Here is a 25,358-nt window from a genome sequence, read left to right as displayed (position 1 = left end):
AATATCCTAATATGAACAAGAAAAAATGGAAGGCAAATATGTTGGCTAAATTCAAAGTACATTTCAATTATTAGTACCTAAAGGTATACGGAGTTCCATAGTAAATAAAAGCTGACCCAGAATCAAAACTCGTTGATTTTCAAAGTGGCTAGTCAGTAAATTTTGCCAGTCATATCAAAAAAGTTGTGGCACTCGATGGCATTTTGCAGTTTTTTACCCCAGTCCTCAACTTTCATCTTGGTGTACCCATCTACACCTACAGACAAGTATTTATTCATGACCTCTTTTCCAATGTTATAAATACTTCTCTGGTTAACCAGTGGGAGGGTTTCAGCTACATCAACGATGCTTCTCGCCAATTTATCATTGCCCTTGAGGTTGACAAGAACACCAATCCAATTGGTAAGAAATGAAACGCGAAATGAAATACAGGTAATTATCCGCCCGTTTCTTAGAGCTTTCAAAAACCGATCCATTATATCAACTAGACGATTAGAATATCCACTATTATCTCGACAATATCCATCCCATGCAATATATCGATATACGACTTTAGGAATTTCAGCATCTTTACAAAACATGTAGAACACTGGTTCAAACAATTCTCCATCGCATCGCTCGATCACATTAACTATCCAAGAAAGTGCGGAACAAGCTTTAGGGGTTTCAAATTTGGCACTAAACTCTTCCAGAAGTGCAGATCTGCATATTTCTGCGAAAGATTCATTTACCTCAAAATGAGCTACGATATATTCTTCAATATACTCGCCATTAACAAATGAACCACTGGAAATTTTAGACAACATTTTCCAGAGACTCTGCTCCAGCATATGTAGACCCCCAAGATCCGGTTTGCATTGGCTCATGCCGAGTCTATCACTTAAATCACCCAAAATACTTATTTCCAGAGAGAGTAAAAGGGCTCTGAGTTTGACTTCTTGTTTAGTGCTCCAAGGAACGGCACTCAAATATTTCATACATTCTTCCATGCATTGTTGAAACAAGAGTTTGGAAGCAACTGGTAGAATAGCAAGGGCTTCATCCACATTTGAGAAACGCAAGGGTTTACCTGCATGAGAAGAATACATGAGCTGAATACATTTAATATAAATCTCACCGCTGTAACGGCTTGGTACAGTGATTTCAAAAGGCTTCGTCCTCTCCACGGACCAGCGCTCAGACAACAAGGTGTTATAGAATTCGGATTTTCTGAGCACAATGGAATGAAGATGAAGAAGATTTCTTTGGTACTCAGTTCCATCTTTGTAGATTAACTGTAATTGAATGTCAGCGGTGCTGTGATCTCCAAATTGAAATTGATCAGCCATTGCTACCTGCAAATGGGAAATTTTCAAAACCCTGAAATTCAAAACCTTCTGAAACTTTTGAAGAACTAAAAAGTATAACACTCACCGTTGCTCACCTTTATTGTCTTTTACAGTCTTTTCTTGCTTCGCACGCCTGCGAAACGGAAGCGAAAGAGGCATCAGCAGCATATATCTTCCGAGCCCGATTAGACTTCACCGCAACCAATTATTTAACGGTGATATATATCATACAGCAGATTTTAAAAATATAACTGCTCTTTTATATATGTATAATCCAATTTTAATTTTCAAATGTATTATATATTTATTTTAAAAAATAATATTAACTATATTTTACTCAAGGTAATATTTATTTATTTTTTAGAATAACTCTATTTTTTTATAATATTAATTTTAAAATAAATAAAATTTTCAATCCTATGTAATATTTGGAGACAAACAATCAAAACCACTGAGATTAATTCGATTGGTACTTCATAATCCTTAAAATAGGACGCGATAATAACGTTATTTATTTATTTCTTAAAATTGACCATATCCACCTATAGATATATATTATACTAGCTTTGGTATCAAAAGGTACGACTATATCCACCTATTTATAGATATATATTATACTAGTTTTGGTACCAAAAGGTGCAAGAGCACATAGATTGTGTTTCCTGTTTTTTTATTTTTTTTTGAATGAAAGGACAAACTGTTCTAGCAACAAAATTATCAATGGTTTGAGAGACCCTCTCCCTCTTGTTTTGAAAACCTGATGTAGGAGAAGGAAACACCGAAGAGAATATAAGGTCTATATGTTGTAAAAGGAAAGTAGAGTGTCTTTTTTGGATAGTGAGTTGTAGCCTATTACGTTCCAATAGCAGAGGTTGCTTGTAATAGACCAACAATAAAGTTAGACTAATAATAGGTGATTGTTTGTAATAGACGAACAATAAAGTTAGACTAAGATAGGTGATTGTTTGTAATAGTAGGGAAGATGGCTCTAATGCTTCCTTCTATCACTTTGTAAATCCTTCAATCCTGTCCCATTGATATTTAAGGGATTTGTTAAGATATTCAACACTAGGAGTGAGTTAAGGTCAATTTATCTAATGTTAGGTTACAAGGTGCTTTTGGTGTGTTTATTTAATGTGATTTTATATTTTAATGATCCAATAGTCACAAACATGTCCTAGATGAGTGATCTAACAATGCATACATCTCTTTGATATTAATGATAATTTATTCATAACTTACCATCCAATTGGTCCATCATCTATATTTAAAAAGTATGAAGGATCTATTGCCAATGATCGATTATGGAAAATATTCATGTAAATTATTCTTTTTGCATTAATTAATTACTTCGAGTGATCATGTTTGCCAAGGTTGTGCATTGTTTTCCTCTTTAAATGTTTTAACCCTGTAAACAATGGTGAACTGATCGATGGCATTTTTCAATTTCTTAACGTGTTTCACTTGTGTTGATGTATCCTATTTTTTTTTTTAACATAAAGAAGCCAAAACAAAAATCATCCCCCTCCAATCTCAACAAAGACATCATTGTTTTCTTGTCTTTCTCATCAAAGACTTGAACCAAACCAATATTTTCTTTTTCTATTGGTGGTTCCCCGAGGAAATAATGCTTGGGCGACTCTTTTCAAACAATCTAGCCCTCCTAGACTCTCATTATCCACTCAACGCAAAGAACTTGTCTTAAATACAAGTGTTGAGAACACCCATATCATCCTGAGCTCTTGAGGTACAACATAAATTCAAGTTGGTTCTACGAAATCCTTTTGCAATTCAAAACCAACACAAAGAAATGGCCTCAAAGATCCGTCCAACGTCTCATAGGCACCTCAAGATGGCACCAAACAAGAAGAATAATAAACATGATTGATCATTAAATTTTTGGTACAAATCTCAAATAGTATTGATTGTAATCAACTTTTCAACTGTTTTTTCTACATTGTCAATCATCATACCCCATAACTCCTTTGGCAAATCCTAGACAACAAAGAGATGTCAAAAAAAAACTTGAATAGTGTGTCAAGTGGAATCCATGTCCATCCTTTGTTTAAGAATAATGTTAGCCTCTCTTTAACACTTGACTGAAGCTTTGAAAGAAATATCAAGCGAATGCACTCTATTCTCTATGAATTTTTTATCATCAAGATAGAGAGGAACAAGTCGTCTATGAAATGGCCTAGAAAGAGTTATCATTGCTTTGGCTTGAGAAGAGGAAAGCATTAAATGAGTCTCTCTTCAATTCTTTGCACAAATAGATATTCTAGTGCTTTGAACAATGATATTGGAGAACCTTCTCTAATAGATTTGAACAAGTCCACAACTTTAAATTTTCATCAATGGATGGAAAGATACACTAATTTGTGATTCATGAACAATTTAGCAAGAACTATGAAGAAAAAGGAGTCAAATCTCAAGGCCTTGGCCATTAATCAAATAAAAGATCACCACATTCTATCATAAGCCCTTTTTTAAATAAATTTTAATCAACCCGGTGTCGAGGTTTAGAAATCTAGCCTATTTCATGCCTGATCCATTCTCAATAATAAAAATTGTAATAATAATAATAATCTAATTTTAAGGTCATGGCTAAGCCAACAACAAATTGGTGTATAAGACCATCTTGTTTCCAGGACAAGGGATCCTCCCCTCACAATGATTTAATGGCTAAAGTCTATAGAGGCATATATACTCTACCCTGCTCTCCATTTGAACCTATAACCTATTAGGAGAAAGCAACCCACTCAAGCTGTACATGTAGTGAACCATACTACTTTGACCTGATAATATGGGGAGAATATGCTCAATTCAAGGGCAAAGGCCATTGTCAAGACCTCACAAGACACACAACGATGCAATGGATGTCCAACCCCAGATCAACACTAATGATCAAACCTAGATGGTAAACCTTGTTGAAAAATACCTTTGTTTATTTTTACCCAATAATTGTTTTCTCACTACTTCCTCGAGTACTAGTAGAATGTTTATGCTCACAAACCCCCCAAATAGCCTTTTAAACTACACATGGAAGTACCAAGAGATTGAATATATGTATGCAATACAATTACAAGTATTTCAAATAAACAACAATTTATTTTTTTCAAGATTTGAAAAAAATATTTTAAAGAAAGAACATTTATTTATAATAATAATAATAATCTAATTTCAAAGTCACGACTTAAAGAAACACCAAATTAGATTATACAGTCGCTTGTGATGCCAAAAGAATTTTTTTTTAAGAACATTATAAACTGTTTCATTACGAGTCCTTTGACCTTAATGGGCAATTGGGTATGCATGCAAGTGCAACCTGTGAATAAATCCAGGGCACAATTTGCTCGTAAAAGGTATCAGCCTAGATCAATCTTTCATTGGATAAGGTTTGATCAGGATCAACAATTGACCTTTCAAAACCTTATTCTTGGAATTCACTGAATAAGGCACAGGTATTACGCCACTACATCAATCACCCCCAATCAGTTTTCAAAGAGTCAAGGCTGAAGACTCTAATTAAGAAGTTCCAGAATTATAAACTTCTAAGGAACAAAAGAAAGTTCACAAGCTCACAAGCCATGGAACTCGCAGAAGGGTGACTGCACCTACTTTTCTCTGTTATACTTTTAGGCAACCTTTTCTAAACATTCATCATTTGAGTGCTGAAGTTACAGCTGCTTTTTTTCATCAGCAAAACAAGATATAAAGCTCAAGGGATTTCCAAAGACTACGATCAAGGAGTTGTAGACTAATAAACCTCTTATGGAATGAGGAATTTCATAACCTTTTCCTAGGAGTCAAGACTATGATCAACAAGTTCTAGAACTATAAAATTCTAAGGAACCAAGAAAACTCACAAGCCATAGAACTACATTGGTGACTGTCCCTGCTTTTTCTTCAATCCACTTAGGTCACACCTCTTAACTTTTTTATTGTTGCTTAAATTACAGATGTACTTTTTCATCATTAAAATAATATATGAAGCAAAAGTTTTTCCATAACCTTTAATCCAGAAGTTTTGGAATTATAGTTTTCTTTCGGGAGGTGAGAAACAGAGAGCCAAAACAGAAAAGTCCATTTGCATTTTGTCTACATGGCTCCAAACAGCACAAAATATAAAATTCTTTACATGAACCCTCCTGTTGGGTCTTAGCCTACCCAAAGGCTGTACTCATGATACATCAGTATTCAATATAGATATTAAAACTTTGTTGCTTGGACAGTGCAGACATTTCGGATACTCAATTAAAGAATTGATGAATGATTTTACCTGACCAACGCATGTCCCAAAACCAACCCTTCACGTGTTCTATCCAAATGTGAAGAATGGACGGCTGCAATTACAAAGAAATTATATCAGGACAGTGTTTTCAAATGGAAAGTTGCTCAGGTCATGAATAGCAAGTCTCAATGAAGTGTTCAATTATGCATCTCAGCATCTTGAAACTTCCACAACTACGTGTCCTTCCAGCCCCTCAATTAAATGAGTTTTGCCAAAACATATATGGCTTACTCAGATACTAGACAAAGTCCTGGCGAAAATTAAAGATATTTATGAATAACGAACAACACAAACTTGTGTAAAATGATTTCAATTTGACAAGCTATTTTATCTCCGTGGCATTTATTTTTGCAATTAATATGCTTTGCAGTAACTGTAAAATGGGTTATATATTTGTCATCATTGTCAATCCTTGAAACCTTTGTCTTTTTTCCTCTATGCCTTTTTAACAACTTTCTGAATTTCTTAAATACTCAAAGGCTTTAAAATTGATCATAAAACACTGGAAAATACTCAGAGCCACCAATTGGTTCCATCCTTGTTGATTCACATATATCACTAAAGCACTAATTTTAGTGTTTGCCTCACTCACTGTGCCATGTTCTTTCAAAGCTGTCATGGTGTTGCTTGCCTGATGAACCTGCTTCACTGGTACTCGCTTCTCTTTGGATTTCGGTGGACCCTTCACCATTCTGTGCCTAATCACTAGCTTAAGATAATAGTAGTTAAGATGGTTGTACCTTCAGGACCATATTTTATCAATCTACTAAAGTTACAGGTAATATTGTTTTGTTGCTATGGATTCAAACCTGTAAACGCATCCTCTCCTTGAAAGTAATTACAATCTCTTTATGATTGTGTTTGTTTTCTCTGTGGTTGGTGATTCGGCAGGGACATCACCATCTTCCTCTATTTTCACTGCTGTTCCTATTGAGACATTAGGGCTTCCTCTTTTGATGAGGATGAGTAGCCTTTTTTATGTTGCAGATGATTATGCCTTTGCTTGTCTCTTTTTCAGTAGCTTAGTTTATTTCTTTATTATGTTCTAGTTTTTAGGAGTTGCTTCAGCACTTCCGTGGCATGTCACTACTAAATTGTACTTTTGAAACCCATTACCCTACTTTTGTGGTATAAAATTATTTTATCTTATCAAATCAAACACTTCTCAGTTTTGAACTTCCTCTCATTGTGTTATTAGCAACATGATTGACATTGAGAAGATTATTCTACAAACCAGGGATATATTGAATATGTTGGATGTGTTTCACTCAGTGTTCCACGGGGGACATGTCTTGCAGGGTCGGGGGTGTTCCCCTTGCACTTTATTTGCCCCTAGGACAGGGGGGTGCCTAGTGATACGCATCCCATCTTGGGCAGCTTGTTGAAAAGTACAGTGAAACAATTTGGCGATGTGTGGGATGTGTTTCGCAAAATGGGGGGCTTCTGGGTGCATGCCCACCGAACACTAACCCCCCGGAAAAGCAACATGCTTGGATGTCTCCCTATGATTTTTGTCCAGAAGACCCCAAAAATTGTAAAAAATTAATAAAAAATAAATAAATAAATCTATGCAAACAAAGAATCTATTGTGTAATGATGAATTTATGTGGGATGAATTGTTATGTTGAGATATTTTTCTTAAATAATTAATTCTAGAGATACCCCTGTTCCCTATGAATTTCCTTAAAACTCAGGGATATCTCCACACATCCCCCTGTGTTTCCCTTCTTCTGCATCCCAAAAACTTGGTGGAACATTTTGCTTCTCTCATTCATCACTTAAATTGGTATAGTACCTTGTTCCTGTATTTCATATAGTTTCCATCTCCAAGAGCCACTATTTAGTTTGTCTATGTCTTTTCTGAAAGAGGTGAAAACTCGGGAAGTCCTGCACTCTAAAGAACTCAAGTCTAGTTACCAACAATTTGTAGACTAATTGGTAACATTCTACGTGACTGCAAAGAAAAATTCTTTCAAGCATTTTCCTTCCCTTTATCCATTTTACTGTCGACATAATAATTTGAGTCTCCTAAAATGGTAAGGGAAAGGTATTCTACTGTTTTTGATTTACAACCAAACTCTCTTGCAATGCAATTTTAAAACATATTTATTTGCTTGCTGCCACTTGCCTCTGACTTGTGTACTAATGCATTGCCCTTGTTGGCTTCACCATCATACTGTTTGCCTCTTAGCTTTCGTGTAACATGTAGTCTAAACTTTTTCGAAGGACCAATGATTAGTAGGAATGGTCAATGTTTCAAGAATATTTCAAATGAATAAAGCTAATTGTTAAAGTCAATTGATGTGTAATTGTTTTTCTTGTATTGTTTCATTGATTGCAGACAATTGATCATTGATATCGTTAACACCTTTTAGGTGGCCATCGTTGATCTGCTATTTTGTATTTGTGACACATATAGCCTGACTTACAGATGAGTATTCTTGTTTTATTTGCATCTTTTTATGAAAGTCATAAACTTTTTTCTTCACCATGCATATTCCATGTCCTACACTTGAGGCACCCGATATGATGTCATCTACTGCAGATGGCATAGTGATCATCGATCCTTCCTGGTTTACTCGTATACTTTTTCTGACTTCTGACAATAATATTTTAACAGCCAGTTAAATGCAGAAGCTGCTGGAAAGTTTGAAAACTCCATTAGTGTGCAGATTTATTGTTAAACAAAAAGGTCAGCAAAATCTTACTTCTGTCACTAATCCTTGTGATTTTGTTAGACTTTGTACAATCTTAACGACATTTTGCTGGGTAGAATGGGTTATTCTTTGACTTTGGATAGAAGCTTGCCCTTCTGGGCCGTCTCTTAGGAAAAGTCATACCTCTTGTTGGCATCTGTATTTTTCCTCAATCTTCTTGTCACTTCAAATGATCAAAGTCTGCTGGACAGGTTTCTTCATGCTAGTCTACACTACTGGAGATGCATTCTAAACTCTCACAGTCTCACTTGCTCTTACCTGACCTCAGTCTTTTCTTTCCACATACTGACATAGGCTCTTGTTGATGTTCTCCAATTTCATGGCTCTAGTGTCAAGGTCTCTAGCATAGGAGTCCCCGCCTCTAAAATTATAAAAATAAATAATAATGATAAAATCCCAACAAGAACAATTCATCTCATGCAAATTCATCATTGTGCAATCTGGTGGAAATCTTCTACTCCTGCCAATCAATGTTATAATAAGTCTGCTGAATTTTGGATGGGATATGAAATTCTACTTTCTCCAATGAGGTTGGAACCACTCTCAAAAACCCTGAAAAAATTAATGGTAATGTTAAAAATTTAAGTAAAAGTGACTTTCTCTGGACATTCTCCAAACAGTCATAAATGGGATAGAAAAAGTAAGATAAAAGAGAATGTCTCCTTTATGACTATTTGGAGAATGTCTGGAGAATGTCATTTTTATTTTAAGAGTTTAATATTTCCCTAATTAACAAGGTCACAAACTCCTCAAATTTCTATCCCATACTTCTGTTCTGTCTTAAAGGGTTGTTGAACAGAACATTTGGGGGTCGGGGCACCCAGGCATTCCCTCCTACAGTTGGTGGGGAGAGGGGGGGAGGCGGTGCCTAGATCCCCTTTGGGGAAATGTGTCCCCCACATTGGGAAATGTTTCCCTTGGCGGCCCATGCATAGCTTGAGAAACATGGGGGTATGTCCCCATGGAACATTGAAGAAAATATGGGGGCCGGGGCACCCAGGCATTCCCTCTTAGAGTTGGTGGGGAGAGGGGGGGAGGGGGTGCCTAGATCTCCTTTGGGGAAATGTGTCCCCCACATTGGTAAATGTTTCCCTTGGCGCCCATGCATAGCTTGAGAATGTTAGGTCCCTATACTACCAGTGTAACCCCTTATTGTTATTAGTACAACCCCTTTATTATATTGTTGTGCCCATGTAGTCCCCATATTGTTATTAGTGTGCCCCATAGAAGCCCGCTATTGTTATTATTATGCCCTTACATTATTATTGTTATGTCGACTTTGATTATATTATGACCTCTTAGACTCCTATATATAGAAAGGAGGTCTTGTCATTTGTATCATCTAAAAATTGTTCATTTGTGTAATGTAAAGGAGGTTGCCCCCTCAAAGAGGCTTATTTCTAAGGCATTGATCTATCTTTTCTATCTTTTTGTGAGCTGGTTCCATAACATTTGGTATCAGAGCTTTGGATTCTAGGGTTTCGCTGCTCCAAACAGGTCATCGTGGCATTTTCGCTATAACATTTTCGCTAAAAAGTTTCAGAAGCTAAAAAAAACCATTTGAGAAGAGATCTCTCTGAACCTCAGGTCCGAATTTCAAATCTTGTTTCACTATATGTTCGGAGATATGATCTGAGGAAGCTAGGGTTTTTGCAAGCTCCGGAATTTCATCTCAAACAGGTCATCGTGGAATTGTCGCTATAATATTTTTTCTACAAAGGTTAAGACTCTGAAATTAAAACCCATTTGAGCCGAAATCGTGCTGAAGCTCGGGTCCGAATCTCAGATCTTGTCTCGTTATACTTTCAAAGATATAATCTGAGGAAGTTAGGGTTTTTGCACACTGCCGAATTACATTCTAAACAGGTGACCTTGGGAAAATCGTCATAACTTTCTCTCCGAGCAACAAATTGAAATTTCGTAAAAAGTTGCAGAAAGAGGATAGACTTTAGTTTTTTGTGTATATTTTTTAGATCCGAAGGTCAAAATAGTGACACGTGGCACGTCGTACAAGTTCGCTCTACTGAAACCAGTGTTGCGAAAACCGTGATAAAATCGTGATTTTATTGGAAAATCACGGTTTTTAAATTTCACCGATAATATTGCGCAATAATTATAAAGTTTTTTTTGGGTGATTTTTTCGAAAAAAAATGCGATTTTTTGAAATAACCGTAATTTTTTCGAAAAAAATCACGATTCGATTCAAAAAAATCGTGGGCCATGCGGACTGCACGTTTATAAGAGCAAAAAACATGATTTTTGGAAATCATTTGCACAGACAGCGACACGCCGGTAGCGATGGGGTTTTGGAGTGACCTCTTGATCGTTTGGGAGTTGACTTCGCTGATTGGAGGAGAAAAATGGAGTGAGAGCTAAGGAGGAGATGAATTTTCTCCATCAAACCGGTATGGGCACCAAAATTTTGTGTTTTGTAACTTTGTTTTGGTTTTTTTTTATGTTTTTGGTTGGGTTTGGAATCTGGATAACCCATTGTTTATCAAAAGAATTCAATGGGTTATCAAATATTTTTTAATTGATTTGAATCTTGATGGGGTTTTTGTCATTTGATTTTTCATTTTGTTTGTTAAAAACTTAAATTGTCAAAAATTCCATGTGTTTTGTCATGTTACTCATGTATGTAATTTTTTTTTAGTTTTTGTAAATTGTAAGTTTGTAATTTGTAAATTGTAATCCTCATTTTTCCATAGGTTCACTGAATCACCATTCAACTTCAAAGTTCAAAGTTCAAAGTCAAACTTCATCTTACAAATTTAAAACTCAAGAATCCAGAGTTCAACCAAGTTACAAACATGCCAAGGAAATTGGACCCTCTGTGGGAATTTGGTGAACCTGATGGAGGGTTTGATAGAATAAACTTGTCTTGCAAGTTGTGTGGGCAACATATGTCAGGGGGGTTTACAGATTGAAGTATCACCTTGCACAAATCCCTGGATTTGATGTAGGGCCTTACACAAATACAAATCCTAAAATCATCCAAAAAGCCATGAGATCATTAGAAAATTTAGAGCACAATAGAGAGGCCAAAGCAGAAATGAAGAAGCAACTAACAAAGTCTGTGTTAGGCTCAAGTGAACAAGAAAATGGCACTGGTTCTACTTTAGCATCAATATCTACAACCAATCCACTAGCTGCCTCATCATTTTTTGTTCCTAGAACCACGTCTGGTTCACAGCCATCTATCACTTCAATGCTTAAAAAAACTAAGAAAGAACAACCTGACAAGTTGTTGGCCAAATTTATCCTTTGGAGTGATATTCCTTTCAGCGTTGCAAGGAATAATCCATTTTTCAAGCCTGTTGTTGATGCTATTGCAACTGTTGGCCCAGGGTACAAAATCCCTTCTTATAATGACTTTAGAGGCCGGATTCTTCAAAATGAAAAGGTTGACTGCACCAAAAGATTGGAGGAGTTTAGGGCATCATGGGCACAAACAAGGTGCACTGTGATGTTAGATGGTTGGACCGACCAAAAGGGGAGAACCCTTATAAACTTCTTGTTTAGTTGTCCCAAGGGGACTATGTTTATGAAATTTGTTGATGCATATTCATATATCAAAGATGCAAAAACTTTATGTGATTTGCTGGATGTGTTTATTTTGGAGATGGGTGCAGAACATATTGTCCAAGTCATAACAGACAATGCTGCAAATTATGTTGCTGCTGGCAGGATGTTTATGAAGAGGCATCCTACTTTATTTTGAACACCTTGTGCTGCACATTGTATTGATTTGATGTTGGAGGACATAGGGAAAATTTCTTTTGTCAAAGATATTGTTGAGTAGTCAAAAAGCATTACAAAATTTATATATAATCATATATTTGTGCTTAGCTTGATGAGAAAATTCACCAACAACAAAAAGTTAGTGCGCCCCGCCATTACACAGTTTGCCACCAGTTTCATATCTCTTCAATCCCTCTTGAATTCTATGTGGGATGTGAAGAGAATGTTTCTTTCAGAGGAGTGGTGTGCTTTGACAATGAGCCGCAAACCAGAGGAAGAGGCCATATGTAGACTGGTTTCATACCAGGAAGACTTCGGGGCGGAAGTGCAAAAGGTGTGCACCGTTACTGAACCTTTGGTAAAAGTCCTTCGATTAGTTAATGGTGAGAAGCCCGCATTGGACTATTTGTATGAGGCCATGGACAGGGCGAAATAATCCATTCGGGCTTATTATGATGATATGGGAGATGAGGGGTTTCAGAGACAACTCCTCCTATGGAAAGTGATCGATGAACAATGGAACAACACACTCTATCATCCCATTCATGCTGCAGGGATCTACCTAAACCCCGCATTTTCTTACCCATATGGGTTCGTATTTGATGCTGGGATCATGGATAGATTTTTAACCTGTGTTCAGAGGATGGTGCGATCTCCAGCAGAACGTACAGAAATCTCCAAAGAAATTGAGACATACAGGATGGCAGGTGGCACATTTGGCTTTGACATGGCTGTGACTGATAGGATGACTAAAATGCCAGGTATTTTTTAGTTTGTTTCAAATTTCATTGTCTCTTCAAGTTCATAACTTCATACTTTGCTTCAACTTTCAAATTTCATTTTTTTCTTATGTTTATTTAAAATTTTATTTGTAATTTTGTTGTAGATGCATGGTGGAGAATGTATGGTGCCAGGGTACCCCTTCTGCAAAAGCTTTCCATTCGAATCCTCAGCCAAACATGTAGCTTCTCAGGATGGAAGCACAACTGGAGTGTATTTGAAAAAATACACAACAAGAAGCGCAACAGGTTAACACTTAAAATATTGCAAATTTCCAAATAATTTTTTGAATTCATTAAACAATATTTTTTTTATAATTATTATTTCATGATCTTTGTACAGGTTGGAGTCCCAGCGACTTAATGACATGCTCTACGTCTACTACAATCTTTGATTGTGGATGAGGCAACTTGAGAGGACACCTAATATGGAGGCCATCTCATTGGATGGGATTGACACCACTGCTGCATGGAGGGTTGAGGCCGACAGGCCTCTCATAGAGTCTGTCGATGATTGGTTAGAGCAGGAGGGGGAGGAGGAGAAGAAAGAGGCGGAGAAACAAGAGGAGGAAGTGACACCACCTACCCGGGCTACCTCTGCCACCAGTAGAGGACGTGGTCTACCTCCTATAGCTCCTAGTTCTTCAACTTCTAGAGCACAGCAGAGTCCACTGCCAACTCCACTAGCATCTACATCTAGAGGGAAAGGGAAAGCTATTGCATTTTCTCGCAAGAGGGGCAGAGGAAATCAATAGTATTAGACTTTAGTTATTTGGTTCATTTCATTGTATATGACATTATGACTCATGAGATACATTATTATATTTTTTGTTGATATTTTGAGGCTGAGTTGGGAGTCATGAGTCAGGACTTACTATTCAGGAGTCAGGACATGATTGATGATTCACTATTATGTGTGATGTAGCACTAGAAATGATATTAAACATCTTATATATTAGTTCTTTTATCATATTTATGTGTCAATGTATTTATTTTATGTTGTAGATGCTTTAGATATTAAAAAAAATTTAAAAAAAATGAATATTTTTGTATGTTACGATTTTTTTCCAATTTTTTCCCCTCGCCAATTATCCCGATAACGATTACTACAACATTGAATGAAACATTGTATAATCAGGGCATCTTATGATATTGGGCATAACTCTTTCTTGGAGAATCAAATTCTGATAAGACTTGCAGGGTTAGAAAGAAGACTCAGAGGGCTACTACAGGACGAAATTTCAGAACTTGGAGATCTGAAATTACCGAGTTACAGTCGTTTCAAGATCAAGTTCCTAAAATCAAGAAAAGGCGATATGAGGAAGTTTGATGGCAAGGATCCGGTAAATTGGATACTACAAATGGAGCAATATTTTGATCTACATGAGGTTCAACTGTTACAAAAGGTACATATTGCATCTTTATATTTAGAACCAAATCAATTTTTATGGTATAAAGGGCTTTGTTCTTGTAAAGCACTTGTCACTTGGTCAATTTTCACGGAAGAAATGATAGCACATTATGAGGATACAAAGAATAACACTTTCTTTAGCTAATTGATAAATCTCGAACAAAAGGGTTTAATGGCAGAGCACATTGAGGACTTTCAAAAGTTGAATATAAGGTTAAATGATATTCTAGAGAAGCAAAGGGTTGATGTCTTCATAAGGACTTTAAAGAATAACATTCAACATGAGGTTCGTCTTTGAGAACCTGATTCATTGGAGAAGGCATTCAGGTTGGCAAGAAAAATTGAAAGCGAAATTATGGAAACAAGGAATCCCACCACTCACGACTATAATTATGGAAGTGTTATTTCTCCTAACCTTCCACAACCTACAAGATTTACATGACAACAATTGGAAGAAAAAAGAGAAAAAGGGCTTTATTACAATTGTGATAGCAAATACACTAAAGGTCATAAGTGTGATGAGAAGAAATTATTTTACATAGATTATGAAGAGGAGGAAGAAAAGGATCAAGAAACATCAAAAGAAGAGAATATACACTAGGAACCAACCCTAGAGAAAGAAGAAATGAATCCGACCATATCTTGTAAAGCATTGGCAAGAATTACCACTCCTCAAACTCGTAAGATAGAAGGACATATCAAGAAGAAAAAGGTTCAAGAAGTGAAATATCACATCAAGAAAGAAGAAATGAATCCGACCATATCTTGTAATGCATTGGCCGGAATTACCACTCCTCAAACTATCAAGATAGAAGGACATATCAAGAAGAAAAATGTTCAAGAAGTGAAAGATCACATCAAGCATCAAGAAATGAATCCAGCCATATCTTGTAATGCATTGGAAGAAATTACGACAGCTCAAACTCTCAAGATAGAAGGACATATCAAGAAGAAAAATATTCAAGCAGTGAAAGATCACATCCAACATCAACAACAAGTTCTCCAACTTTTAAAGGATAACACCACTTTGGTGCAGAATCGAATGAAACAACGGGCTGATCAACATCGCAGTGAAAGAAGTTTTGATGTAATCGATTGGGTATTTTTACGGCTACATCTCAGGCAAGCTATTTATGAGAAGGAAATGTTGGCAATACTACATGCACTTAAGAAATGGCGACCTTACCTAATGGGAAGACGCTTCAAGGTAAAAATGGATCATGATAGTCTTAAATACTTTTTAGAACAAAGATTATCTTTAGAAGAACATAAAAAATGGGTTACAAATATGTTGGGTTATGACTTTGAAGTCATCTACAAAAAAGGAAGCAAAATATTGTTGCAGATGCACTCTCAAGAAAGGATGAGGATGTGGAAGCATTGTTTTGAGCTATTTCTATTATCCAACTAGATTCGATAAACGAAGCAAGGGATGAATGGAAGTGTTAGGGCCTAAATCTACCTCAGGCTGAAGGAAGGTAGGTCTAGGGTAACATCAAACCACACTTAACCTGGTAGCTAGCCCTACCAGGTTGGGAGAGGGCTCTCTCCTTGTCAATCTCAATGAAAACTTATCGAGGAAGGCTTGAGATGACTGATATAACAACTAATTTTAGGCTAGGTATGCTTGCTCAAAGGAATTTGTTTGATTTTAATGGTTGGTTGCTGGATCAGATGAGGAAGGCAGCTTTGGGTCCAGGAAATGAACATATATTTGCAGAGGTTTCTGTGGGGCAAGGTAGGCAAGTGTCTTAGCACTTTGAAATGAGTGTAATGGTGAGTCTAAAGATTGGTGAGGAGCTGGAAAGGGCATGCAAGTGTCATGAGTCCTCTTCAAACAGTAGAAAACATGTAGAAACTAAATAAACCCCAAGGTAGAGCACTAAAATACCAATGAATTCCACCTTTCAGACTTGATTCATTTAGTTATGCAGAAAGAGAGAGAAATGATGGCACACATAAACATAAGATCAATTGAATTACAAAGAAGAAAACAATGTTAATTCACATTGCCACAAGAATCCCACAAAATGTTGCAAAACCCTGGTTTATTTCCTTGCCAAACTGCAAAAGTGATGTACAAAGTAGCTCAATGCATCCACAAGAGTCCAACCTTGACAAATGACTAAGAAAGTACAAGATATAGGCATCAAACCACCTATGCTAGCCATTAGGGGTCGAATCCATGAGTCAAGGAGCTGTTTCAACAAGATCTAAACTAGGAACTAAAAAATAGGCAGTGGAACAGCTTGCCTCTAAAACTATGGAAACTGATTCATTCAGTTCAAAACCACCTAAAACTGATGTATCTACCTCCTTAAGTCAATTTTCATCATTTTTACATCAAAGTACATCAATTTACATCATGAATTTGACCATGAGAGAGAAAAAGTCAAACTGATAGAAAACTAGGCGAAAATTTTGAGTTTTGAGCAAAATTGGCAAAATTTTCTCCTATGCATAGCGTCACTGATTCTATGCGTAGCGCTTTTTCCAGGCCAGTTTTGGAAGGCTTCCCGAAGTCCAAATCAGGTGCAGAATAGCTCATTGGAAAGCTTGGTGAGTCTATTTTCTGGGACAACTTGAATTTTTTGATTTGGAGTCCATTTGCCCCTCCAAAAATGCAATCTTCCCAAGACTGCTTCTTATGTGGCAAAAAAGTGGCAGAGAGGCTGGGCACTTTTTGGGAGTTTTTGGCCCTTTTGGAGGTCCAAAACTTGTCAAAACTTTCCAGCCATTTTTGAGCATGCATATTTTTTCATGCTGATTCCAAATATGCAAGCCATTTTGCAAGAAGATGCCTCCATCAAAAGCGTAGTGCCAGTGGTGCTACGCACCTGTTGGAAAAGCCTGTGTTAAAAATTTCTATGCGTAGCGCCACTGATTCTGTGCGTAGCACTGTTTTCAGATCAAGTTTTGGAGGCCTTCCCGGTGTCCAAATTGGGTGAACAATAGCTCGTTGGAAAGCTTATTGAATCTACTTTCCAACACAACTTGAATATTTCAATTTGGAGTTCATTGGCCTTATCAAAAGTTAAATCTCCCAAGACTAGTCAAAATGTGCAAAATGAGGCTGCCTAAAGGCAGAGTGCTGTTGCAGTCAACTTTTGAAGGTCTTCCTCAACTCCAAATTGAGCTCATGATAGCTCATTGGAAAGTTCTTTGTGTCTAGTTATCATTCAACTCATCAAGCAAGTCATTTAGCCAACTAAGCTAGGAGAAATATTGATTTTCCCAAGGTCACTTCAGAGGTGCATCAATTCTCCTAAGGCAACTGTATTTTTGACATTTCTCTAAAACCATGACACTTGTATAAAAAGTGAAGGAATTTTTCTTCCTTGGACTATTTTGGACAAAAATGTCTCGCAGTTTTCCAAATTCATTTTTTTTTTTGCTCAGAAACATCATTTGAGTAAAATTTATCCCGATGTGTGGAACAAGGGATTTGTCGAAATGAAGTGAAATAAAGGGGATAAGGAGCTTCTAAATTCTTGAGAAAATTTTAGGAAGTAGAGAGGGATGTTAGGAATTAGAGGTAAGTGGAATTTCAAAGATTGAGTGAGGGGAAGGAGTCCAAAAGGGCAAAACACAAGCCTAGCCTAGAAAATTGTCAAATTGTAGCAAGAAACTAGGATTTGTGGAAAAACGAGGAATTTGAGTGATATCAGTGATGGGAAGTGTTTAATAAAGTACATTAAAGATAGGGGAAGGTGTATGAATATTAGGACACAAGTTTTGTCAATAATTTGACCATCCAAGAGAAATTAACTTCAAAACCCTAGGAGAGGGAAATGAACCTTACCTAGGCACAACTGAAGCATGAACAAAGTGTAAAATGACCCATTGGAACCTGACATGATGATGACAACCCTCTGAATGATGGTACACTCAGCTGAATGGTGACATGGACCGACATTTGGACAACTTTGAAAGGAGTGAAAACAAACCCTAGACCTAATACCTAGTGACCAAATTTTACTTGAAGACTCACTGAAATGACAAAATTTCACTTTAACACCCTAAAACCACTTTGTAAGAGCATATTTGGTCAGTGGTGAAAGGTTTCAAAGACTAACACTAACAGAAAGAAGGACAAAGAAGTCGGGCCACTCATTCAAAAGTCGCAGAAGATCCCAGTTCAAACAATATTGTCAAAACTTGACAAGGAAGGAAAAATCATATTGGAGCCTGGAGCAATCACAGAAACAGGAACGCCACAGCTACGAAATCGATCAATTTCAGAATATCTCATCAAGTGGAAGAACTTACCCGCTGAAAATTCCACATGGGAAGACAAGAATTTTATACAGAAGCATCAAGAACTACTCAAGCATTGAAGACAACACTTTTTGAAGGAGAGAGGCATGTTAGGTCCCTATACTAATAGTGTAACCCTTTATTGTTATTAGTACAACCCCCTTATTATATTGTTGTGCCCATGTAGTCCCTATATTGTTATTAGTGTGCCCCATAGAAGCCCACTATTGTTATTATTGTGCCCTTACATTATTATTGTTATGTCGGCTCTGATTATATTATGACCCTTTAGACTCCTATATATAGAAAGGAGGTCATATCATTTGTATCATCTAAAAATTGTTCATTTATGTAATGTAAAGAAGGTTGCCCCCTCGAAGATGCTTATTTCTAAGGCATTGATCTATCTTTTCTATCGTTTTATGAGCTGATTTCATAACAGAGAAACATGGGGGCATGTCCCCATGGAACATTGGAGAAAATATGTAACAAAAAAAATCCAAGGTGGTTAAAATGCCTAAGCAGACATCTTATAGACACGAAAACATGCCTTCCTCAAATTTTTAAAAAATTAAAAAATATACATAAACCATCCGACATTTTAAATCTTTCTTCATTGAAAAGCGACTTGAAACATAACATACCACATAACAATGTGACATATATGATCTCATCATCTTAATTCCCTCACTAGTTTTAGGAGAATTATTAGTGTTAAAAAAATTCAACACACAAGTTTTTAACACAAAAGTACAACTGAAGCAGTATGATATCAATTAGATACATTTGAAATCATAAATTAAAATTCCAGGCTCATGGTCTCAATATATTTATGTCCATCTTCATCACTGACAAAACTAAACTCTTCAGCTTTGTCAATATCTGGAATATTTCTAAGCAGTACATTGCCACCCTCATCGTCTAGGTGGTGGTGTATGAATGTAGGCACTCGGACCCCTCTTCCTCGTGTGTTTTCTTTTTAAATCCAATCTACTTCAATTTCCATTCAAGTAATCAAACCTACCCACCCCATTCCAGCCACACCGATTTCCCACATTGTATGATTCCCTCTTGCTGCCACACTGTCTGTCTCGGAAAGAAAGAGAGAACCGAGCCAACCAACTTCCTCTGTACACAGCACATCCTCCTATGTGGCCTATATTATCCTTCTCTTTTCCCGTTTAAAATCACTCCAACTTAGAGAAGCTTTCATTGCAATCATCAAAGCCATCGAAATGATTAAAAAGTTCCTTCCTGAAAACAGGTTCAATATTAGGTGCTATAGCGGAGGGTGTTATTTCTTCAGGAAGGATCATGTCGGATCTCTATTTCCCTCCAGTGTGAATGTGAAGATGACAAATGATCGTTCTCCCCAACCCCTGTGGTAGTATTGGTGTTAGCATCTTTGGTGGAGTGGACTCTTGCCGGTAAGTAGAGGACCATGGCCTCTTAAAAGTTACAACCCATTTCTTTGCCTCCCAGGTACGACATATTCGATGGCACAACCCCACCTCTTTGCCTCCCAGGTACGACATATTGGATGGTATGCAGGTGCCTAAAATGTGCATAGAGTGGTGGTATCTAGACAGGATTTTTAAGAATGTTAACTGCAGCTCATTCGTGCTTGTAGCAACCTGTGCTTATATCAATGACCTCATTCAATTCACTTATTCCATCCGCAATTGCTCATTATCTCTTAATGTCCAAATTCATCACCACTGTCATGGTTGCCTCCGAGTTCGTGGAAGACCGGTAATGTTGACTGTATCATATCTGAAGTTTGGACTATGCCAAATATTCAATGTATTTCAAACTTAATGCAAATAACTATACACGGAAACCCAATACAGCCTAATCATGCTGCTATGCTTTAAACAGTCACAGACTGGTCTGGAAAAGAATCATTAAGACAACCACTGCTGTAATGATCTGAGATCTGAACTTCAGAATTTCTCAATACAAAAATCCTTGTCAAATTCCAAAATTGCAACTCTGAATATAATAACAAAACATCAAGCGCATTCAGAGAATAATTCTGGTGTGCACTTAATTCGTAGAGCAAAGGCTTGCCACCAAAAGAATCAAACCACTCAAAGGCCATGCAGCATCCCTCAGGACTTGAACCCAACCAATTAATGAATTTACAGATCAAAGATTTTATTGCAACTCGAAATATAATAACGAAATAAAATTAACAAAACATCAAGCCACTAATAGAAATTAAGAGCATAATTCCGGTGTGCAACTCAATTCGTAGAGCAAAGACTTCCACCTAAAGAATTAACCCGATCAATGGCCATGCATCATCCCTTATGACTTGGACCGATCAAAGATTTTACACCTTACCATTGTCTTGCTTTAGCAGTGTTACAATGGAATCTAGCACCCCCCATGATGTAAAGTCCTAACCATCAAGGTGCTAGTTTTGTGCACTCTGAAAGGCTACCCACGTCACCACAATAACCCTTGCTCACATTTCTTGTTGGCTCTTTTCCAACTCGGAGAGGGGAGGCTTCCCAAACAATCAGATTGCTAAAGCTATGGAGTGAAGGCAGAAGGTGAATTTTGAAGAGTAAGCCTTAACGAAATGGGTGGTAATAGTACAATGGATTAATGGATGATGTGAGAAAGGAATATAAAGGTAAAATCCCCAAGACCAAGTGCCCAATCACACCTTGGGAAATGGTGTCAAGGGAGCATCAATAAAACAAGGCAAGTGCATGAGAATGTAAGGCAATATGGACTGCTATCCATGCCACAAATCAGACTCAGTTTGCTAATTTTCATGGCAGAAAACTACCTTGGAAGGCTACAGGTGCTATACCTAAGCATTTGTCATGAATGTGAGGTTATGTTAACTTAGCAAAAATTTGAATTATTATATGAAAGGTTAACATAAGAACAAATTATTATATGAAAGGTTAACATAAGAACAAGAGGAGTGGTAAATCCTCAAATTATTATCCAAATGACATATGGTTCATTATAAAGGGAATCACAGTAGTAAAAAAATTCTCCATATAAGAGGACATGTGCCAAGTGTTGATGATATTAGCATTGGAAAGGTACTTCCAGACACGGTTAGTTTTCTTAAACCTACATATGATTTTTATGAACAAAAATACACTGAGTTTAGTAACTTTAAAATGCAAGCGAAAACTGAAAACCATTCACAAAAATTTGACACAAATATTTTACCCTGAAAACCCCAAAAGGGAAAACCAGCAAACAAGTGATTTTAATCTCAGCCCATAGAGAAGAATTCTGAAAATTTATGACAGCAATTTGTACAAGTTCAGAAGTCTTGGAAATTGTGCCACAGAATTCAGCCCAGATTTCTCCCTCAGCTGTGTGGCCTCCTTGGAAATTGCACCACTTCAATAAACTGCCCCTGAACAGCCTCGATCTGCGTGCAGCAGATGTGAACCAAAATCTATACCTGTGTATGGCCCGTACAGCCTCAGCAAATGTGCCCAACTGCCTTGGGGATTGTGCAGCTGTATGGCTGTTTCAAATGGCTGCCTAGGGATGTGTTCAGCAAGAAGAATTTGGCTTTCACTCTGCTCTATGATTTCGCTCTCCTGCAATTTATTTTCTTTGGAGGCGTCCCATCACCAACTCCGGCCTCTGGAGTTTTGGTGTTTGGAATCAATTTGCAAGAGCCCCACCCGTGTTCAAATCTCTAGAGTCGTCACCCATACACCCATAGTGTAGGAAGATACAAGCAATATGAAAGCAAGTCCCATCACCAATTCCAGCCTCTGGACTTTTGGTGTTTGGAATCAATTTGCAAGAGTCCCACCCATGTTCAAATCTTTGGATGCATCACCCATACACCTGTATTGTAGGAAGATACAAGCAATATGAAAGCAAGTCCCATCACCAACTCCAACCTCTAGAGTTTTGGTGTTTGGAATCGATTTGCAAGAGTCCCACCCGTGTTCAAATCTCTGGAGGCATCACCCATACGCCCATAGTGTAGGAAGATACAAGCAATATGAAAGCAAGTCCCATCACCAACTCTGGCCTTTGGAGTTTTGGTGTTTGGAATCGATTTGCAAGAGTCCCACCCATGTTCAAATCTCTGGAGGCGTCACCCATATGCCCGTAGTGTAAAAAGATACAAGCAATATGAAAGCAAGTCCCATCACCAACTCCGGCCTCTGGATTTTTGGTGTTTGGAATTGATTTGCAAAAGTCCCACCCATGTTCTCCTCAGCCTCAAACACTCATCTGTCAAGTAGTAAAAAAAATTTGTGAAAGCCTCCTTGTGAGCACTCCGGTTTTGAAACTACTCAATATTAAATAACTTAAATCTATAGTCTAATGTTTCAGTTAGATACCTTGTTAGCACATTTAGAGCTCTCAATTGGTAAGAGCTGATGCATTAAGCCAGATTGAACGATGATGGGAAAAAAAATCGAATGACAACAAAATATCAGTCAATAGACTCTTCTGTAATTGGGAAAGGATGCTTCTTAGAAATTCAAGATAACATAGGCAGCATTTTGCAGGGTATGAATAATCTCAAAAGCTTTTCCTAAAAGTCAAGACAATGACCAATGAGTTCTAGAACTATAAACTTTTAAGGAACCAAGAAAACTCACAAGTCATAGAACTCCTACTTTGGTGACTGTCCCTCCTTTTTCTTCAATCCACTTAGGTCACACCTTTTAGCTTTTTTTATTGTTGCTTAAATTACAGCTGTAGTTTTTCATTATTATAATTAAAATTATATATGAAGCAAAAGCTTTTCCAAAACCTTTGATCCAAAAGTTTTGGACGTATAGACCTCCTTTGATCCTGAAATTTTGGAAGTATAGACCTCTTATGGGGGAGAAACAGAGAGCCAAAACAGAAAAATCCATTTGTATTTTGTCTACATGGCTCCAAACAGCACAAAAAAACAAAATTCTTTACATGAACCAAAATTCTTTACATGAACCCTCCGGGTGGGTCTTACCCTACCCAAAGGCTGTACTCATGATACATCAGTATTCAATAAAGATATTAAAACTCAATATTCAATATAGATATTAAAACTTTGTTGGTTGAACAGTGCAGACATTTCGTATACTCAATTAAAGAATTAATGAACGATTTTACCTAACCAACGCATGTCGCAAAACCAACCCTTGCGTGTTCTTTCCAATGTGAAGAATGGACAGCTGCAATTACAAAGAAATTATATCAGGACGGTGTTTTCAAATGGAAAGTTGCTCAGGTCATGAATAACAAATCTCAACGATGTGTTCAAATATGCATCTCAGCATCTTGAACCTTCCACAACTAATTTTCCTTCCAGCCCCTCAATTAAATGAGATTTTTTCCAAAACATAAATGGCTTACTCAGATACTAGATAAAATCCTGGAGAAAATAAAAGTCGCAAGGGCTGTGCTGTAAACAATGGACTTCCTTAAAACAGATCAGAGGCATTCCTCCTTTGGAAAACCAACATCATGGGATCAACAAACAACCAACCAGAGAGAGCATTCTCCATCAAGCTGTGGACTCCAAATGAGAGCACTCGCCTGATGTTGGTAGAACGCATGACTTATAATCTCTTTTGAATTTCATTCTTTTCCAGAAAATATGGCCTCCTGAGCAAGAAGAAGCTGCGGAAATGCTTAGAGAATCGAAGAGAGCATTTGTTGCTGTAAATGACCATGAAGCCAAGGAACCCAGTTCAGATGATAGCTCCGTAGTGCAGTTTTATGCAAGAGAAGCCAGTAGACTCATGCTAGAGGCCCTTAAGCGAGAACCCACAAGCCAGAAACAAGAACATTAGAAGGAACTAAGGCCTGAATTGAAGGAGATCATTTTTGACATTAAAAGAGGTGATCGAGGGTTTGTCTATGGAACCCTTGCTGAGAAGTTCCTGAGGCCATTAGCAGTGAAAGGGAATAGTTATACCAAGATAAGCTTCAGCAACAGAAGCTTTGGTCTCGATGCTGCTCCAGCAGTGAAAGGGAATAGTTATACCAAGATATGCTTCAGCAACGGAAGCTTTGGTCTCGATGCTGCTCCTGTTGCAGATAGAGAGTCTTGATGGAAGTTCAAAATACAGCAATATGTTTCCCTAAAAGTTTGGTCTTTTTCTATGTTGATTGACCTGATTCAGATCTTTCAGACACTGCAAACATATGCAGTGAGTAAGGAAAGAAACAACCAGGATTAACTGAATGGATGGAGATCTAGCTATACTCTCAACGACATTGATGCCTCTGATTAATCCTGAATGGATGGAGATCTAACTATACTTTCAACGACATTGATGCCTCTGATTAGAACGCGGAATATGCACTTACTGAATTTCATCCATTTCTCTATTAATTCTAGATAGTGATGGTTCAACACGTCTTTCAGACTCTGTGTCCTGTTTACTCAGTCCAAGCTCTGAGTATATATGTTAAAATCACTGGTGAAAAGTTGATCTGCTTGCAATCGACTGAAATAGTAATATTCCAGAGGTCCACCATTAGAAATTGCAAATATAACTGTAACAAGCATTTTTTCAATTTTGTTTGTAGATTGAATACAATAAAGAAACAATGGCCATTATTCTGGATACACCTTTTACTGCGAGAAGGAAGGCTGGCGGTTGGAAGGGGAAGCTAGGGGAGGGTCGCCAATACATGTGCGCCCTCCCCGCCACGTCACTTTACCACGCGTCAGGACACATAGAGCCGGTACGACACCTGTCCACCGTGGAGCTCCATGTGTGGGCTATCACCTCACTGCATAAAAAATCAACTTCGCGCCATTTCAACGGTTGGTTTGGGCTCATTTCTGCGCTGTTCCATTTTCCCTTTGTCTTTCTGCTCGGGGCCGGT

General features: G+C 37.4%; 1 long non-coding RNA gene across 3 annotated transcripts; it reads right to left on the bottom strand.

Moving 5' to 3' along the window:
- Positions 1–671: 671 nt before the first annotated feature.
- Positions 672–25,136, bottom strand: LOC149165652 (uncharacterized). 3 transcript variants are annotated; one of them, XR_016260766.1, is made up of 5 exons: positions 23,874–25,136; positions 23,631–23,692; positions 5,608–5,671; positions 1,414–1,461; positions 672–1,334 (listed from the first exon to the last, which is right to left on the bottom strand). It is a non-coding gene; the product is annotated as an uncharacterized LOC149165652 (long non-coding RNA). The 3 variants fall into 3 exon arrangements; XR_016260767.1 differs by having other exon boundaries at positions 1,424–1,461; XR_016260765.1 differs by lacking the exons at positions 672–1,334; positions 1,414–1,461 and having other exon boundaries at positions 1,804–5,671.
- Positions 25,137–25,358: the final 222 nt, after the last annotated feature.

The sequence above is a fragment of the Pinus tabuliformis genome, chromosome 5_1 (genome assembly GCF_031772625.1).
Source record: "Pinus tabuliformis cultivar Carrire ecotype Pingquan chromosome 5_1, CPIR1, whole genome shotgun sequence".
Lineage (NCBI taxonomy): Eukaryota > Viridiplantae > Streptophyta > Pinopsida > Pinales > Pinaceae > Pinus > Pinus tabuliformis.
The sequence above is the reverse complement of the archived record's forward strand: the minus strand, read 5'-3'. Positions and strand labels throughout refer to the sequence as shown.